The sequence below is a fragment of the Neolamprologus multifasciatus genome, chromosome 13, assembly GCF_963576455.1.
Source record: "Neolamprologus multifasciatus chromosome 13, fNeoMul1.2, whole genome shotgun sequence".
In the NCBI taxonomy this organism is placed as follows: Eukaryota; Metazoa; Chordata; class Actinopteri; order Cichliformes; family Cichlidae; genus Neolamprologus; species Neolamprologus multifasciatus.
The window spans coordinates 6,906,888-6,927,612 of NC_140451.1; the positions used below are offsets into that span (position 1 = coordinate 6,906,888).

The 20,725-nt window shown below is 40.6% G+C and overlaps 1 protein-coding gene and 1 long non-coding RNA gene across 5 annotated transcripts in view; both read right to left on the bottom strand.

Annotated features, from left to right (window-relative positions):
* Positions 1 to 20,725, bottom strand: part of LOC146504938 (stromal membrane-associated protein 1-like) — a 141,355-nt gene that overhangs the window by 58,074 nt on the left and 62,556 nt on the right. The gene's annotated exons all lie outside the window — the stretch shown is intronic.
* On the bottom strand, positions 1,699 to 19,728 carry LOC146504939 (uncharacterized). Its single transcript, XR_014877605.1, has 2 exons — positions 18,441 to 19,728; positions 1,699 to 18,326 (listed from the first exon to the last, which is right to left on the bottom strand). It is a non-coding gene; the product is annotated as an uncharacterized LOC146504939 (long non-coding RNA).

The following is a 20,725-nucleotide window of genomic DNA, read 5'->3' on the forward strand; positions in this document are numbered from 1 at the left end:
TGTCCTGACATATAAACCCTAGAACAGAGAAGACAAATTTTAACACAAGTTCTATTGGCCGTGATGGTGGCCATGTCCACAAGATGTACAGCATCATTTTTGGCATAATTTTTCTCGCATCATCATTCCTTAAACTCTTTCATGGCCTCTATTCAATCAGACTGTCATATTTTAGAAGTTTATCAGGGGTATACTACCTTGGTGATATTGGTTACTGATATGTAATCGTGCTAATTTAGCTTTAAACCTGATAAGTTGAGCAGAATCAAAAAGTAGTGCAGGTAGGAGAAGAAGACAAGGAAAGCAGCTAATGAAAGAACAACAGCAAGGAAGAGAAAGATGGGGGTTAAAGTTCAGGGAAGACACAAGAGTGAAGAGGTGTGGGGACAGACAGTGGAACATCGGAGAAAAAGAAGTGGTGAGAGAGAGAGAGTCTAAAAGGGTAAGACATGGGCCAAGAGAGATCTACAACACTGGTAACAAACCCATTTGGCCCCCCAACAAAAGATCGATGGAGCACATTCGATTCTATGTTGTTCCAATCCAAGGCAATGAAAACAATTACCGTGTCCATGCCTAATCAGGAATGCATTGGCTGTAAATTGATGTGTGTTGGGACTGCAGCAAAGTGTGAACAGCAGCGCATGAACTGCAGAAGGAAGGAGCATCTCTGTACAGCAGCCAGAGGTTGGACTGTGCAATGCATTCTTATTGGGAAACAGTAAAGCACCATTCTAGGGAATTTTTAAGGAAAAGCAATAATGAAACTAAGGTTGAGGAATACTTATTAGTAAGATTCACTTAAGTTAGTAGCCAATAACTGCATGATAAATTTCTGTACAGTTAGAAAATTCTATTTAAAAAATCCCCTCCAGTTTATCTTATGAGATAAATCTTAAATCAATATAAAAGAATAAAGAGGGGATTGGGGAGGTGGGAGACAGCAAAGGGTGACAGAGTAAACAGAGAAAACACTGTAAATAATGGATTGAAAAAAGAAAAAACAATTCAAACCAAAAACCAAAATCTACAGTGGCCCTGAGAGGTCAAGGGCACTGCAGCTTAAGAAAACACCTGCAAAAGCTAACAAAACAGAAATAAAGCACAACAGGAGTGTTTCTGGGGCAACGTTAATGTGACAGAAACTACAACATGAGAAGGATTCACTGAAACGATCCATTGGTGTTGTGACAGAAGAAGATGCAGGTAATGTATGTTTTAATTGCATGAGTCACACAGTACTGTAGCTACATGTTTGCTATTAGCCGTTTACTGCTAGCTTGTCACTTTCGCAGCTGTTTTGGACCCAAAACATTCAGTCTATTTGGTGCAGTTTTTTATAATTTCCAATACTTTTTATTCACCTTCTGTTGTGTTTCGAGTGCTTTTGCAGAGCTTTTCTTTCTTCTCATGTGGCATTTTCTTAAATTGCAGTTTGGCCTCTCAAGGCCACCATTAATTAAATTCTCATCACTTTTGCAAATTTGTTAATTGGTTTATTTATTTATTTATTTTAATCCACTAGAACTTAATATAAAGAAGACCCTTATGTCAAGGCAAATGGTGAGGCAACTGGGATTCAGCATTTTTTAACAAAGTGTACCATACTTGATTAAAAGCTTATTCAATTTAGTTTGAAAATGCAACTGGAAGGTTCTCAGGATTTTTCTTGTGTTGATAAAATGCTTGTTTTGTGTGGCTTTTAGGATTGCTAACGATGAACCCTCTAGTTGTTAAAGAGTATTATTTTCCCGTATTAACCGCACTATGTATATTAAAGCAATGTGGGAAAAAGAAGGTAATTTGTCAATTACAGAGGAGTGTTGGGGCCACGCATGCAAGATACAGTGGGCTACCACTGGGTCTAATGTTTGGTGTGAATTTTACTGGAAAAGCATCATGAGATTTTTCATCACACCTGCTCAACTAAGATATCGGGGAACTGGTGACAAATGTTGGAGATGTGGGGGAGATGGTTTCCATATCTTTTGGGATTGCAAAGTTATTCGCCAGTATTGGTCTCTAATCCATAAACATCTACAAAATGGTTTTTCATTTGTTTTACCTTTAACCTTTGAGACCATATTTTTGTGTAATGTACCAGTGGATAAACTGAAGTCCAATGATAGAAGACTCTTGTACCTGTATATCCTACTGGCTGCAAGTAAGAAGCCTCTTACGAGGAGGGGGCTTAAGCCTGAACCACCAACGATGGAAGATTGGATACATTCTGTACAAGAGATCTATACGAGTGAAAAATTGTCATTTTCTCTTAAACTTCAGAGGGATACCTTTTGCAGAATATGGTCTAAATGGACATGTTAAGCCTGTGAGGTGTGATTTTTTTAAGAACCACGCTTTTTTTTTTTTTTTTACGTTAAAGCCCTGAGTATTATGCGAACTTACCTGCCCTGCTACCTCCTAACACAAGTCTTTTTTTTCTTTTCTGTTTTCTTTTCTCTCATCTTTTTTCTCTCTTTTTTCTCTTTTTTCTTTTCAATTATAAGTTAAAAAATGTGAAAGCAAAGAGTGTAAAAAGCCATACTACTGTTATGTTCAATTGCTTTCTCAATAAAAGAGATAATGATAAAATAAAAAAAAAATTAAAAAAAACGCTCACACCTCACAGACGGCAGCTTACAGTCCTGCGTAAAGATGAAAGTGACTTCGTACAGCCCCGGTCTGCAGAAGCTGTGCGCAGAGGTTAGGAGCAGACGTCCCACACATTAACCAGGTAAAATAAATATTTATGCAGATATTTTGCAAATATTTATTATTCACTTTTTTCCCATTATTTTTAAAATTCAGGTCAAGGCTCTACATGCTCCGAAAGCCCAAAGGGGATATAAGGATCAGTTTTCGTTTGCTACATGGATAATTTAAGTTCAGCTTTGTAATTCATTTAAGAGAGACCTTCAACTGGATGTTTTTATTTTTTGTTATAATTTTTTAAGAGTTCAAAATGTGTTCATTACATAAATAAAATTTCATTTACTTTGTAGCCTTTCATGGATTTCATAAGCAACACACTATAGTTGTTTATACAAAGCATAAAGGTAAAAAACAATGTGTGTAGTGTTATCTTCATTTTAGATGTCAAAAAGGATTTGCGGCTCCCAGTGTTTTCTTTTTCGTGCAAACCGGGTCCAAATGGCTCTTTGGGTCTTAAAGGTTGCTGACCCCTGGCTTAACAGCATCAGTATGTTGTAGATTCAGTCAAGATCTAATATGATCTAAAATATTTGTCATCAAAGCTGTATATTATCAAATTTACACAGAAAAACAGATCAAACTTTAGTCTTAAATTCTCTTAAGTCCATCACGGGCCTTTGCAAGAAGAGAGCAACAAGTGAGCTTGTTACTGTATGCCTGTCCATTTGATTTCAGAGCATGCAGAGTGTTACAAAATTGAGACTACATAGCCTTTCAATGCTACATCCCACACAGCAGCTGTGAAACACAGGAGAAATAAATAAGGAAATCCTAAATATCACTGTGGGTGAAAAGCTTAAATTTTCTTCTGTATATTCGGAAGGATTTGGAAAGACATGCTGCCAAAATTTGTGGCCTAACGCTTGACAGTCACGCAGAGCATTCCTGCCCACAATCTGGTTATGGAGAAACGAGTATCCCTTGTAATTAGTTATCTGAGGTGACACAAAGTGATGCAGCTGACAGACGGCCAGCGACAGACTGTGACTGGCTGTCAGGGTCAGCTGCGTTTGAAGAGAGGATGTGGAATTGGAAGGGAGACGCCAATCGATAACCAGCCCCCCAAACAGGTGAATAGAGTCTTTACTTGATGGCGATGGCAGTTTGAATGAAATGCACCAAGCAAACTAAACTCTCTTATGGCTGCTGTCAAATCAGATCACCTGTCAAATACACACCAGTCAAAGCCACCATCTGACGGCTGTCACACGGAATGTCTGCGCTGGGGCGCAGCCTGCTGTAAGTTCCTCCCTGATGTACTCAACAGACAAGCCAAGTGACAGTGAAGCACTGCCTGCTGAGTCTAATCTACCTCCCTTTAACAAGAAGTTGCTGAATAAAAACAGACACAACATGTCAACGCAAGGTCCAGTTTAGCGGCTTTCTTGCAACTTTCGATCAAGCTGAGCGATGTTAAACAGCCAAAATGAAGCCACACACAACAAAAGAGTGCTGTTATTCTCCTAGAAGAGGTCCTTTGTCCTGTGAGCATTGTGTACTGTAGCGCTGTCCTGTTGAAAAACCCAGTTGTTGCCACACAGACGAGGACCCTCAGTCATAAGGGACACTCTCTGCAACATCTGGACATAGCCTGCAGCTGTTTAACGACGCTCCATTGTTCCACTGAAGGAAAAAGCACCCCAAATCATTATGGCGCCCCCTCCACTGTGGCGCGTAGAGAACGTCTCAGGTGGGATCTGCTTGTCATGCAGTAACGTTGGGAAGCATCAGGACCATTAAGGTTAAGTTTTTTCTCATCAGAGAAGAAAACTTTCTTCCACCTTTCAATGCCCCATGTTTGGTGCTCAAAGTCCAAACGGTCAGTTCTGTGGCATTCAAGGAGACGAGGCCTTTGAAGACGTTTTTGTTTTTGAAGCCCTTGAGTGTCAGATGCCGTCTGATGGTTGTGGGGCTGCAGTCGGCACCAGTAACGGCCTTAATTTGGGTCAAGGATCGTCCAGTGTCTTGATGGACAGCCATTTGGTTGAATTGTTTTGGGTCTTCCACTTGACTTTTTGTTCCATAACCCTCAGGATCATTTAAAATATTCCAAATGACTGTCTTACTGCACCTCAGCAGTGATGTCGCGCTGTGAGAGACCCTGCTTATCCAGTTCAACAACCTGACCACGTTCAAAAAAGGAAATGTTTTTTTGCCTTTGCCATCAGATTGTCATGACAGTGTGACCTCCTGACAGATAATGACAATGAATCCACATTTTTGCACAGATTTGACCTTTCAAAGGCATGAGGTCCTAAACTTTTGATCAACTGTTTCAGTTTAAGCGTTGTTTTCAATACATTGCACGCTCCAAAAAATGTTTTGTCTCACTCCCATTTCTTCTTGTTGCATGTTGAAGGTCTACTTGGAACATTGTTAAGATCCAACCATGCAAAATATGATATTTTTGCCATTTTTTAAATGATCTTAAACTTTCATCGGGACTGTATTATGTATCCAAACAACCAGAATTTCTTGTAATTTAATTTAAGTGGTTTTGAACAATTATTAAAGACCAAAAAAGTTATTTTCAAATTTTCAGTCCAATCCATTTGAGAGGAATTATTATTATTATTATTAATTTATTTACTGTGAGCTACTCAACACGTAGCCGAGAACCCACTTTGAACTGTATCTTTAGGCACTCTGTTACTAGCAGCTGTTGCCAAAAACACATAATTTTTTCCTATTTCTTCAGTTAAAGCTACAAAAAAGTATGTAGGTATGCCACATTACACAAGAACTGGACTGAAGCTCAGTGGTAACAGGTTATGAATGAATCCAAAATGTAAAATTTTTCACACAAATCTTTAAATATGTATGAAGGTGGTCAGGAGAGAGGTACAACAGTAAGAGTCTTCACACCCGTCTGTGAAAGCATGCTGGAGGCTCTGTCATGGTTTGGGGAGACAGTCAGTGGTAGGGGAACCTGCTCAAAACTGATGTAATTATGAACGCAGAACAGTGCCACCAGATTTTGAGCTACCGTGCAATACGATTTGGAAAGCATCTGATTGGCAAAAGCTTGATTTTTCATTTTGACGACAACAGAACAAAAGGCAGAAACATCCAAAGAAGAGTCGGAGAATCATTCCAGAACTATATCGAACAAAATATAAAGAAATGAAGGTTGGCTCACTACTTCACTGTAACATATATCTTATTTAATATATAGTGCATATGTATATAATTTCAAATATAAAATATAGATATATTATACTTTATAATATTTTTATAATACTTATATTATATAAACACCAATGACAGCAAGTGTGAAAGGAGACAAAATGGGATGTATAAGGCAAAGACCTGGACATGATCTGGGAATGAGCTGCCAGAGACTGTGTATGAATATTCAATAACTCGTTGCCTGAAACTGGAGTTAACATTCTCCAGGTACATGCTGCGTTCAAATTACATCAAAGCGTGAAATAATGCTGTTATAGAAAGTGCTTGATGAGGCGATAAGCAGGAGTTGGAAAGGATACCTGGCATTTCCGCTTCTACGCTGAGCTTATATTAAGTCGACAGCACAGGCTGACATCTCAAAGGGAAAACAGCAGATTGTACATGCACACAGAGGCATGACCTTTAGTATTTATGGATGTCGACCATCTTCAGCACAACAGGTCAAACAACGTGCAAGACAGAAAAAAAAGGGCGCTGCTGTCGGGGCCGCTGAATAACAATGCAATAATGTGCGAATAATGTGGTGTTCGCAATTATATTAAAAGGGCACACGATATAGTTTAGTTTAGTTTGAAATTAAAATGCTATAGAGATTACTATCCCACTGAACAATGCCTTAAACAGAAAGTTAAATCATCAAGTTTCACAAGCACTGAAAATATCTGACAGAACTTCTACATATTTTGGAACAGATTAAATGAATATTGGGAAATAAGTCCAGACAATTAAATATGCAAAACACACCCTTTGCCTACACTGGTTTAACTGCTCGAGGAGCACGGCTCAAAACTCTACTACTCATGTGGAGGGTGTTTGGCTCCAAGCAGCATTTTAAACCTACTGAACCCATCTGTGTAAGAGCACAAACACAGGTCAGCTGTAAATGTTTACTAGTGTGCATGTAAGTGAGCATATGTTTGCTGTCAGTGGCTTTTTAGGAGCAAATCTTTTCTTCCTTTATTTATTTTACTTTAAAAAAATGAGTGGACTCATTCTTGTGTAGCACTCGTCTACTCTACTTGAGCCCCCATTCATACAAGCACTTTCTTTTCCTACATCAAAAGTGTTTTCTATCAAATATTCATACTCAGATGAACACATCCGAGAGCAACTTGGGGCTAATATCTTGCCCGAGGAGACTTTAACATGACAGGAGCAGCCAGAGATCAAACCGACGACCTTCAGGTTGGTAGATGACCTGCTACCCTCATGAGCAACAGCCACTCCTTGAAACAGTGCGTCCCCATGTCTGCCCATGGATTGTGGTCCTAAATATCTAACACAAACTATTCTTTACATACAGTGCAACGAAAAAGTATTTGCCTGATTTCTTTTGCATATTTGTCACACTACACGTCATCTTTCTCGACTCATGTTCAAAACTAGGCTTCTGACCTTGACCTTGAGGTCAAAGTAAATGATATTAAAAGATGTCTGAGATTTTTAAAAGATGCACATGTGGTATCAATTTGAAACCCCTCGGTGACATCTTTCTCAAATTTTCATATTCACAAAGTGAACCAACATTTCAGGCTGAAGGGTAAAAAAACACTAATTCAGTTGCTGTAACTTCCGAATAAACTCATCGTATATAAACGTGAATTTGAGACTCCACACAGGCCGATGACCCGCTGAGAGTGCATTCAGCCACTTAACAGCAAACAGTCGACTGTCCTCTTTCACACATAGTAGAAGCAGATGAAACAAATGTCTTATCCTGAGAGAAGAGGCAGAGTGAGGTGATGGAGCAAACAAAGAACAAAACAGCACTAAAGAGAGCGAGAGGAAAAGCAAATAGTGTGGAAGGAGACGAGTGGGACGAGATGAAGGCGGGAAATCGGTTGGTGGGGAAAGCGGGAGCGGAAGCGAGCAAGTGAAGGAGAAATAAAGAAGACAAATCCAAGGGATGAGAAACAGAGGACGAATAACAGAACGAGGAAGAATAAACACGAGGACGACAAAGGGAGGCGTACGACACGGCAGTATGCAGCGTAGCCGGCAAGAAGCAGTGAAAGCAAAGATGCTACTACACAGGATGCAGGCCCTGAATTTTGAAAGAATTTTATTTACAAATTTAACCCAATCATTATTCTATAGTGCTTGGGATGAAGTCACCAGCAGCAAGGTCAAGAACGACTTTCTATGTGCAAATGAACGATTCAAGGGGACAAAAAAGAAAAAGAAAACCCAGAGTAGTGAGTATTGTACTGCATCATAATGTTGGAAAGTACTAATTTGAATCGTGGCTTTTATTGTATTAGTGGTGGAAACTGCCATGTCCCCATCAGGAGCAGCAGAGAACATTAGTAGCTGTAGTTATGCTGCTGAGAGTGGATTGTCTTCTTGTGGCTGACAGCTGCCTTATTAACGCTATGAAAGAGAATAATAAAGCTGCCATGACGGGATGAACAAGTGACGCCCAAGACAGACAGCTGCATTAAAGAGAGGAGGAAAGACAGGGGGGAAAAGGAGAGCCAGAGATGACAGAGGAGGGAAAGAAAGGGAGGACAGAGAGGTCGATTGGGTTAGAGCGGAGCAGGAAAAAACAGGGAGGCATGCAGGCAGAATGGAGCAAGGGCCAATTAGTGGGAGAAAGGTGAGTACTGGATGTGAAGGGTGGGGAAGGATAAAGAGGATGAGAAGTTGGAGGGGAAAAAAGATATAAAGGGAAGATAAATGATAGGAAGAGAGGATGACAAAGGAAGGATGGGGATGGAGGAGAAAGATGACATGAAGACTGATGACGAGTAAAGTAATGGAAGAAACAAAGGATGGACAGTCGGGGATGATGCGAGGAGGAAGAGGAGATGTAGAGAGGTGGAGGAGGAGGGCCAGATGTGTGCATGAATTATGTGCTCAGAAGTGGAGTGAGGAGAAGTGTGTTGAAAATGCATTATCAACACAGACGGAGGCATCCATATCATAAAGTCAGCAGTCTGCTATCTCTACCCGGAGACACATAACAAAGTCCGTGTGTGTGTGTGTGTGTGTGTGTGTGTGTGTGTGTGTGTGTGTGAGTGTGAGAGAGAGAGAGATAGAGAGAGAGAGACTGTGTCTGAGTGGCACCGCAGTAAGTCAGTGGCTGTGAAGTGTGCTCGGCTGCTGCAGTTCCGCACCATTCAACACGATCTGTCACTCAGCTGGTGGCACACACACGCACGAAGGCGCACACTCACACTCTCTCTCTCTCTCACACACACACACACACACACACACACACACACTAAAAGGTTTTGTCACAGAGTGAAGATCTTAAGCTGCCACACACGCACCTCTTCCACCCAGTTACATTTATCTGACAGTCATGGAGATACCATTGCATTTTAACACACACTCTTATAGATAAAGGCAAAAACAAACAAATTCAAGTAATGCATGCTGATGTGCAAGCACGCAAAACTCACACAAACCAAGCCCAGGGCGCACACACACTCAAAATATATGCATCCACAGAGACACAAACAAAACAACACACACTGGAGCGCTTGAGGAAGGTCACGGTGTGGTCTGACGGTTGATGCATGACGGCGCTGTTCAGGGAAAGAATACCTAATCAAATCACAACCCTGGCAACAAACACACAGACACACAAACACAGAGAAAGTCCAATTTAAACAAGGTATCTTCAGGTATTTGGAGAAGTGAATCTGATTTGTCACTAAACAGGAGAGCTTCCAGAGCATCGAGAATCTTGTTAGGCTGTGGTTTTGAGAAAGTGACAGCCAGCATCAAGTTAGATTCTGTTAGATTTAGGGAACACACACACACATTCAACAGCTGGGCACACAGTCCCAGTGCCCAGCTGTTTTTTTAAGTGCAAACTTGATGGGTTGGATTTCTGTTTGCACACACAAACGCAATCTCTCACACAGAAGGATTTGTGGAAGCACGGAGAGGCAGGATTTGGATTAGCAAGCTGCCGTTCATGTGGAACACTGCTCCAGACATCTACTGCCCCCATTTTTGTCCAGTGTTTTTAACCACAGACATCAAGGTTGAGTGAAAGTATCTGTCTGTCTGTTAGGGTTTTTCAGTCATTCTCCTGCCTCTTCCCTCTAATATCTGACTCCCACAGTGAAAAAGCAACGCTGCACTCGCCTCATTTGCAGTAAATAATTGGATTTACAGCAAGTAAAATAACTATTGAACACATCACCGATTTCATGAGTAAAAGTAAATATATTTCTAAAGGTGCTATTGACATGCAATTCTCACCAGACGTCGGTAGCAACCCATCCAGTCTACACACGCAAAGACATCAAATCATAGATGTCCATAAGTTATGTGTCATAATGAGAAATGACACAGGGGAAAAGTATTGAACACTCTTAATGAAATGTATTTCTTTGTTGGTGATGACAGCTTCAAGATGCCTCCTAGTCACAGGACTAGAACTAGTCACATGGCATGCTTTTGGTCCCATCTTCCTCCCCTCACCCCAACTGGTTGTGAAAGGGAAGACAAAACGAGTGGCAGGACCCCCCCCCCCTCCCTCCCATTCCCACAAGCCTGGTTCTGCTGGAGGTTTCTTCCTGTTAAAAGGGAGTTTTTCCTTCCCACTGTCGCCAAAGTGCTTGCTCATCAAAGGTTATATGATTGTTGAGTTTTTCTCTGTGTGTATTATTAGGGTCTACATTACAATATAAAGAGCCTTGAGGCGACTGTTGTTGTGATTTGGTGCTATATAAATAAAATTGAACTGAACTGAATGCATACCTCAGGTGTGATTTTGGCCCATTCTTCCACACAGTCTTCAAGTCCTTAAGGTCACACGGGTCCCTTCTATGAACTTTGATTTTTTGTTTCTTCCATAGATTTTTAGTTGGATTCAGGTGATGTGATTGGCTGGGCCTTTCTAGCAGCTTTATTCTCTTTCTCTGAAACTATCTCAGCGTTTCCCTGACTGTGTGTTTGGGGTAATTATTTTACTCAAAGGTCCACCCTCATTTCGTCTTCATTATCCATGGCAGCAGATTTTCCATTTATCTCTCCTTCGGTTATATGAAGTGTGTCAGTGTCATATGCTGAAAAACCTTCCCACACCATGGAGCTTCAACATGCTTTCTCTTCAGCACTGGAGTCTTGCCTGGTGAGCGTGCATACTGGCCATGGTGGTTAGTATTTTCTTTGAAACAACTGTACTTGCTGATTCCAGGTCTTTCTGTAGCTCTCAACAAGTGATCCTTGGCTCTCAGAACTCTTCTAATAATTCTTTCCACTTCCCCAACAGTGCTCGCCGGAACCTTTAGTGGTTTAGAAATGGTTCTGTAACCAACGCCTGGGACTGAAACAGCTGATATTAATGTGCACTAAGTGGCAAGACTGCTTTCCAATTACTGACAGATTTCAGCTGGTGTCACTACTTTCCATGACTTTTTGCACCTCCCTTTCTTCATGTGTTCAATACTTAATTTCTCATTATTAATTAATTTATGGACATCTATGTTTTGATTTTTTTTAATTTTTTTTTTGCATGTGTGGATTGGATGGGTTGGTATTGACATCTGGTGAGAATTTCATGTCAGCGGCATCTTTAGAATTATATTTACTTTGGTGACACGTTCACTACATATTTTACCGTACTGTGTTTTTCGAACGCTGTCCTTGGTGACTTCATCAATCAGCACACAAACACAATTCTTGTCTGTTTAATGAAGCAGGTTGACAAATTAAAGCTAAAAACACACTGTCTGCATTTGCTACTATTATGTTAGAGAATACATTTCTTTGTGACAAAACTGACGTTTTAAACACCCTTTGTCTCCGACTGTCAGATTTGTGAATTCATTATAAACGGCACTGTTATTGTGTGCATCTGCATGAATGACGCGGTTGAAATACTGATGAAGTTTATTTGTCATGTGAATGTCGTATAAACCCAGAGTCTCTATGTTTTGTGATTATTATTGAGATTGTACTGAATGAAAAAAATTATAATTGTCACCCAACTACGAGTTTTCAAAAGCTCGTCTGTTGAATCTATCGCATATCTCCACTGATGAAACACTTAAATACCATCCGACATGTTTCCATAAATATGAGTAAAGTGCTCTTTGTACAATAAAGTCTGAGGCTACCGAGCACATCCTCAGATCCCCTGAAAAACAGTCCTGATGTATCTGTGTACACTATTCCTTAAAATATGTCTGCCTTCTGTAAGTGTGTGCATATTTTCCTCCTGATGCACACTTGCAGAAACATTCGCCTTAATATTCAGAAGCGTTTTCAAATACCTGAATAATGCAAAACCGTGGTTGAACTTCAATCATCCAGGAAAAGTCATACTTCCTGCACATGAATAAAACTGAACATTTACAGGTAGAGCTATTCATAGAGAATAAAGTATAGAAGGTAACTTACAACATTTTCACTTATATGTCTGTACCACATATGGAGAGCAATTAGGACACTGCTTCAGAGCATTTAGACAGATCTAGCTTTCTAAATGTTAGACTATATTCTGCCAGCAGCAGATAGTAAGAGGCTTCACATGGCTTCATATGTAATCACCTGCCTGTACCTCATCCAAAACAGACTCCAATCTCAAAGAATAAACTTTATGACTGAGCAATATAAACAACATAATACAAAATACTATTTTATTTTCCTAATACTATTAGAGGAACAACTCTTAATTCAAGATATTCAACCCAACTGAATTTGATTATTGTGCTGCTAATAACAAGAAAAATGATACGACTCATATTTAAAGGCAGCCACATGCAAACTTCTCAGTCACTTATTCCTCTAATGTTTTTTCTTTTTTCTGTCAAAATGAAGAGGTTATGTGCAATCTCCATCGCACACGTCCACAAATCTCTGGCTGAAAATAAATCTGGTGTATGATATATCTGACAAAGCCGTAGGCTCTGTAAATGCCAACCAGCTCAGCGGACATGGCTCTCTCTGTTTACAGGTAGACTGCGTTACAACGGTCTCAGTGGTGCATAAGCTGTGCGGCACCACACCAGGGGAGATGCGTTAGCGTGTGCGGCCGTACATGTGAGGAATTGGAGGAGAAGCTCGTTGGTGTATCGGTGCATCTATGCATTTATTGTGGGGGAGGGAGAATGTGCGCTTATAACTGCATCTGTCCCATGTGCGTGAGTAATCTTGGGAAAACAGACTTGATTCTCTTCCTCCAGCAGCGCAAATCCGGCCTATTGATTAGCCTCCTTGCGGCTACGCTATCGATCCTTTGACTTCAGAGAGAATGCGTTCTATGTGTGTGGTGCACGGTTTGTGTGTGTGTGTGTGTGAGAGAGAGTGTGTCATGTTATTAGTCACAGAAGGCTGCTTCTTTGGCTGCCCTTCACACCATCCGCTCAAACTAACTCCAATCGACCACAGATATGCTTTAGCTGCTGCAATTGCTGCTGACTCTGTGTGTGTGTGTGTGTGTGTGTGTGTGTGTGTGTGTGTGTGTGTGTGTGTGTGTGTGTGTGTGTGTGTGTGTGTGTGTCACATTCAATCTCAGGAACCTTTGAGAGTCCAACTCAGTCCAGATGTACTGAGCACCTAGTGATAACACACTCCCCAAATCCCTCCACTGAATGAACAAAGATACACACACATACATCAACACACACACACACGCAAAGGCAAGCGCCAGTGTTTTCCATGAAGGAAAGCAGCCCCTTGTTCTCCTTGATAATTTATTCATGGGCTGAAAGAAAGAGACAACATACACCAGCAGTCCAACGGGACGACAGTGATGTAGTGTTTGTAGAGAGCAGAGAGAGAGAGAGAGAGAGAGAGAGAGAGAGAGAGAGAGAGAGAGAGAGAGAGAGAGAGAGAAAGAGAAAGAGAAAGAGAAAGAGAGAGAGAGAGAGAGAGAGAGAGAGAGAGAGGGGAAAGACAAAGAGGGACAAATGAAGGAGAGATGGAGATGAATGGGGGGGGAGGAGTGTGTGAAAACAACCGAGGAGGTAATGGAGTCACTCCTTGCTTAAAAACCACTTTGTGTTTAGGAGACTGTGCAAGTGGCACACACTACGTCCTTTCTCTTTAGTGCCTGACAGAGCCTGTCCTCCCTGCAAGGGCATCAAATATTGTTTTTCTCAAAGATGCTGGCTGTCTCAGAGATGCACACAAGGTGTCCTTTGGCATTTAACACAACACCGAAAGACACCAAAGACCAGCCTCACTCTCATCTTGCACATCCAGTTAGATCCATAATGTTGACTCTGAACACCACCACAGTGGATTTTAGATCAAACAATCAAGATGTGACTGAAGTGTCGACGTTCAGCTTCAATTAAAGTTGTTTAACAAAACTATTGCATTAACTGTGTAGGAAGTTTTTTTCTTTTTTTACAGCCATTTTTATACATAGTCCCCGATTTTCAAATGTCCAACTAATTGGACAAACTAAGATAACGTTAAATGGAAGCATTGTTTTCAAGAAAATCCTTTTCAGTCAAAGACCGTCTGAAGTTCACAACCAAATGTTGCGTTTGCTCCTTTGAGATGCTCTGCCAGGCCTTTACTGCAGCTGCTTTGAGTTGCTGTTTGTTTGTGTGTTACTTTGTATTCAGTTTTATCTTCAGTAACTGAAAAGCATGTTCTAGTGGGTTGAGATCAGGTCACTGACTACGCCATTGAACATGCTCCTTTTCTTTGTCCTGAGAAGCTCTTGGGTTGCTTTTGCAATAATATAGAAAGTTTTCAGCAAGATCCAAACTACTGGTAATGCTCAAGAACAACGAGGCCAGAGAATAGTCTTAAAGAACCTGCCCAGTTCTGGGAAAAAAAAACTTTTTCCAGATGAAACCCAGAATAACTTCAAACAGGTTGATGGGAACAAATGGCTCATGATCAGAAGCAAACCACATCATCTCATACACGATGAACAGCTCATTAACAGCCACGCATGCCGATAACACTGCCTCCTTCGCCGTCCGGTTATTTATGAACAAAACTGTTCAGGCAACGTGTTAGGACCTCTTGGTGTCAGACTGGGTGAGTTGAGCTCTGTATTGTGTCTTGTTTCTAACATGAAATCAGCGCTGTGGCCTAAACGAGTTACTTAACAGCTGTGGTTAACAAAAGAGTATTTGCAGTGCTTTTATCTTTGCTGGATGTGTACCAAGGATTCATGACACTGATGTGGTTTACAGTTGAAATAGTGAGACTTCATGCTTTTGAATAAATCATAATGTGTCAAACAACAGCATCACAGTAAGCGCGATAGAAACTTTACTTTATAAATCCAATTTCAAATAAGCTTTAAGCCTGCAAGTTTCAAGCAAAGCTTCACAGACTCTCTATCCAAGCATGTTCTGATTGCATGTTGATTTAAAGTGTTGTTATTTCAGTGTGGAAAGCTACAAAGATATTTTTAGGCTGATATATACGCAGCACAGTTACATGTAGGAAAAAGGCACAGAAAATAGACACATCTAAAGCAAACAGATGAGCTTTTAATAATCTGTAAACAAAAATTCTGAAATTAACCTAAATGTTATTCTTTAAGCCAGTGTTTCCCAACCTTTGATTGTAATTGTTCTGCCCGTTACTCACCCTCATCGCTTAGAGCAGTGTTTTCCAACTACTGTACTGGACACAGGTGTGCCATGAGAAATGATCAGGTGTGCCGTGGAAGATTATCTGTTTCCACCTGACTAGTACTGTAAGCGATCCGCATGAGTAACAGGCAGAACAATTACATTCTCTTCCAATAGAGGGCAGTACAACTACCTAATGTGAAATATGGTTGGGAAACACTGGCTTCGAGTACCAATCAGGTGAAACCAGATAATCTTCCACGGCACACCTGATCATTTCTCATGGCACACCTATGTCCTGCGGCACAGTGGTTGGGAAACACTGCTTTAAGGTATCATCCCAGCTGAAAGCACTTGGCTCATCTCAACATCATAGTGGTAGCAGACACTAACGTTTCTCCCTGTATCATTGTAAATGATAAAGGCTGATTTTACCATATTTTATATTACCAACCAAGGTTGCTTTTTTAGAAAGCAACACCAACTGGATGAGTCTACTATATAAGCAGGACTTTATTAATTTTAAAAAAGAAGAGTACATAAGCGTAAAGTGAAAGGTGACTAATAGTTTGCATTCAATTACAATTGGACAGATAAATGTCCGACCCGCCCCCCTGAGAGGTTTTGCAGAACACAATGTCAGTTATTTGACTGTGATTAGCTGAAACAATCAACTAATCCTAGTTTCAAAGACATCAGTGATGTGACAGTCCACTGATAAACCATTGAGCCATAAAAAAAACATGAAACCAGTCTTCAGACCTATCTTTTGCCCTTATCACCACCTATACATTATTCTAATTCTCATCAGCCAGGAATCATATTTTTACTGTGTTTCTTCAACCTTCGATCTGTGTGACGACAAGTGGATAACATGCTGAGACCAGCTTCCAATCAGTGCTGAAGTTTAATTAGCGCCTACAGGCAGGATAGAAAGTACAGACTGAGTTGGGCTTTGACAACCCCAATCAAGCTGTATAAAAATGGGTCGTATAAATTCAGACAAACGTATAAATTCAGTCAATATTTTAACAAAAGACTCTTTAAAATTCTAGTATGTGAAACAAAATGCACGAATGCATGACTGTCTATATTTACATTAACACACTATGGTTTCTTCCATGTTATCTGCAAGACTGTCCGAAATACATGTCGCCGAATATTCAATCTGAAACCAGATCATCGCTTGTCTAAAAGCAGCAGGTGATTATGTTATCACCATTTAATTTAAAATGGCTGGGCAGAGAAGTCAACGAGTGTAGTTAATTTTTCATTTAAAATGCTCAACATGCCAGAATTCCTCCTGTCAATTAAACGATACATCAGCCACCTACCCTTCAGCTGCAAACACAGAAGAATTAATTTAGTCTGAGGAGAAAATTTGAGTGGGTTTGGAAGGTCAAGATAGTGTTCAAGACGCTTAGCTGATGAGCAAAAACAACAAACCAGAACAAGGTCATGAGAAAAAACAATAAGGACTGAGTTTATATATGACTAATGATTACTAACAGTTCTTTAAACATGAAAAAGGTTTTAATGAATATTACCTCAAACTTGCAGTTTATTTTATGTTTTGTTTTGTTTTTTATTTAAATCATATAATTCTGATTGGTTATTGGTCACATGACTCCCAAAGAGAAGTCTGAAGCTCGGCCACTATTGGTGGCATTTTTGAAGATTTAGTCTTTAAGAATTAGAATTACTAGAATTACTGAGCCTTTTTTCCCTGGTGCAAGTCCCTACTACTAGATTTACTAGCCTGCGCAGATTTGCGTAAATTCCCCCCGACCCTAACACCTCTTGGCACCCCGCTGAGATTTTCACAGGTCTTCAGCTCCATTGTTCTCCTGCTTTTGTTGTGCAAAGACACCCTCCCCCAACCCCCAACCATGAGAGATTCAGGTCTTTCCTTCCTTACCTGCAGCGTACAATACACCATGGTAGTTCTTGTCAATCCTTGTCACTACATTGCATGCCTGCCCATAAACACATATACACAGAGTTGTACATATATTTATATAGCCACACCTTACATAATATGCATAAAGTCTAGTTATACACACACACATTTATATCTATATCTATCTATATAGATAGATAGGTGTGTGTGTGTGTGTGTGTGTGTGTGTATACACACACCAATATTTTTGAATACACGTGTCCATATTTATGTTTCCAGATTGTTTGTATAGTGCACTTTCTATACCGTGCTCTTTGTACAGTTTTTATTTAGCTGCTTTTGTCTTGCACTGTCCACTTTTTTGCAATGACAATGCAGATTTTCCACTTGTGGGACAAATAAATGCAGGTGTGTGTGTGTGTGTGTGTGTGTGTGTGTGTGTGTGTGTGTGTGTGTGTGTGTGTGTGTGTAGGTGTGTGTGTGTGTGTGTTTGTTTGTGCAACATTGGCATTTGTTTACTCAGATCCAAGGCAGGCCAAACCTCTGTGTTACAACCTACATACAAAAGACACACATTCACAATATATGGGTACACAAGTCTGTTTTATTTCAAAGTGTTTCAAACTTTCCAGCGTTTGCAGACCCAGTGTCCATCATCCCTGCATTTGGCACAGGTGAATTTCTGACATGTTGCACAGGTAAACCTGCTGCGATTCCTGTTGCAGCTCTCTTGCACCTGGCACTGCATTGTCTTTACAGTCCCTGGCACAGCAGCTGCAGCAGCTTCAGCAGCCTGCCTCCGTGCTAATATTTCCTTGAGCTGCATGAATCGGCAACGAAGTTGCTGAGCTAGAAGACTCAGAAACAATTTTCTTTTGCCTGTCCACCCTGTACATGCCTGGCATGGCATTCACCGCCGCCAGGTCCAGCATATTGTAGAAAACCGCTACTGGCCACCTGCATGTTGCTGCTCTTACGGAATACATCCGCACCATTTGGTCCAACACGTCTACACCACACTGTAAAAGCAGAGAGAGAGAGTCATGAGTATATGTTTTTTTTCTATAGGCCTGTATAGCACACATCAGAAAACATCGTATCACTGGTGTAAAATTGTACACACATTCACATACCTTCATGTGGTTATAGTCTGTTATCGCGTTGGGTTTCCTCTTTCTGTCGTCACCGATCATCACATCTTGGTGCATGGAACTTGGAACACACACAGTCTTGTTTTTTTTAGGTGCATAAATTGTCAAGGAGACACCGCCACTTCTAAGCACTGAAGTGGAGAATACCTCTCGCTTTGCAGTATCTTTTGCAAGTTGAGGAAGTTCACGCCGGACTTTCTTCACCGTGCCCAGTAACGTTGTTTTGCGCTGCAGCAGTCTGTGCGACAGTGACAGTGAAGTAAATAAATTGTCCGTTGTGACGTTTCTCCCATCATCCAAAAACGGCTCCATCAGTTTCATGACCATGTTCTCTGCCAGCCTCTCTCCCTTCTGATGACTGGGGTCCTTTCCCAAGTAAGGAGATGCACTGCAGACATATTTGGTGTCCAAATCCGTGGCCATCCATATACTGTGTGAATGGACAACGAACCTTGGTAGGGAACAGCTGTTCATCTATGGTCATGTGTTCTCCTGGAGTGAAACTCTTAGCACAGTTCTCGTTGAAGCATGTCCAGATGTCGGAGATCGCCGCATATTTGTCTGTTTTCACCCGTTCTGCCCGCGTGTCCCTGTCATCAAATCGAAGGTGTTGCATAATTGAAATGAATCTATCTCGGGGCATTGTCTCTTTGATTACTGGCACCAGAAATCCTTCTGACCAGCAATCCACAATGGCACCAACAGGACACATGATTGCTCTTACAAACAGGATTGAAATGAATGCCATCAGTTCATGAACTGACAAATTCCGGCTCTGTTCTGCGGGCTTGATGTACCGTGCACTCTCTGATGGTCTGCAGCATTCCCATGTCTAACAGGCAAAGGAAGCTTTGGAGCACACTTGTAATCTTACGTTGTCAGAAGATAAACAAATAGAGAATGGTAAATTTACATGAACCTCACTCTAAATGGGTTTATATAAATATCATATGTAATATGGCAATGAGGTGTGAATGTGTGTCTTTTATATTTGCAGGTCAGTCAATGTGTGGGATATTTTGTATAGATACGGCAGGCATTTCTGAAAGTTGTAACACAGAAGTTTGGCCTGACTTGGAGTGAGCAAATGCAAATGTGCCAGGCCTCAAGGATAATTATTATTATAATAATTGTTATTATTATTTTTCTATTAACCTCCTAGGACCTGGCGTCCACATATGTGGACATTACATTTTGGGTTATTTAGACCAAAATACTCAATTGTGCTCTACAAGGGCCTGATATCCACTTACAAGGACATTATAGGACATTATACTGCTACTGTTCTATCAAAACTTTAAACAAATATCCTCATATTTTGCTCTTATTTTTCTTAAAAACAAAAATAAGGTAAAAAACAAACAAACAAACAAACTGGTAATTCTTTGTTTTTACATTTATCGGGCCCCAATGTGACCAAATATCAAAGAGAAATTAAAAATGCTGCCGTGGAAGAGTTCGGGTCTTAGGAGGTTAATAGTTTTTATCTTTTCAGCAGTTTGGCAAAAACTGGGCCAGAAAGCGTTTGACCTACTGCTCAGTGGACAAGAAAATGTTAGACTGTTGAATAGAAAATAAAAATAAAGCTATAACATGCAGGAGCTCTCCTCCATGAACAATGAGTAAAGCATTTACTGTATTCCTGCATTTGCACTGGATGCTGACAGTGAATATCAATCAGCAGGTGCATAAATGGAATATGCAACTCCTGAGACAGAAGCCCTTTTTTAAACGTTTATATTTCACATGTGAGACACCATCTCATCCAAATGTAAACATTTAGGCATTTAGGTCATACCCTGCCTCAACATCCTCACATGTTTGTCTTACAGTGCGACTGGTGAGCTACTACTGTCTAGAAAGATAGATCCAACAGTGAGCTGCTGAGGTAAAGTACAGCATGAGACAGTCACATTGGAGTGACGTGCAGTGAAGGCGCAAACATCTGTCTGAACACCTGTGTTCTGGCACACCAGGGGAGATATCCACACTTTAGTGTGCTTGATTAAAGTAGTAAAGAAGATGGCATCAATTATAAAATCAACATGTTTCAGCAAATATTCTTCAGAGTAATGTGCAATCTAACTGGCGAACATATTGATAATTATACCCATGTTACACTCATATATCCACAAACATGCCTTCATGTTTGTTTGTTTTTAAAAAGGATGGGAAAAGAAGGAAAAAGGTTTTAATGTTTACGTTTAAATGCTACTGACCCTGACTGAAAGGTGATATCAACAAAGTCGCCAAGAATTTCACACAAA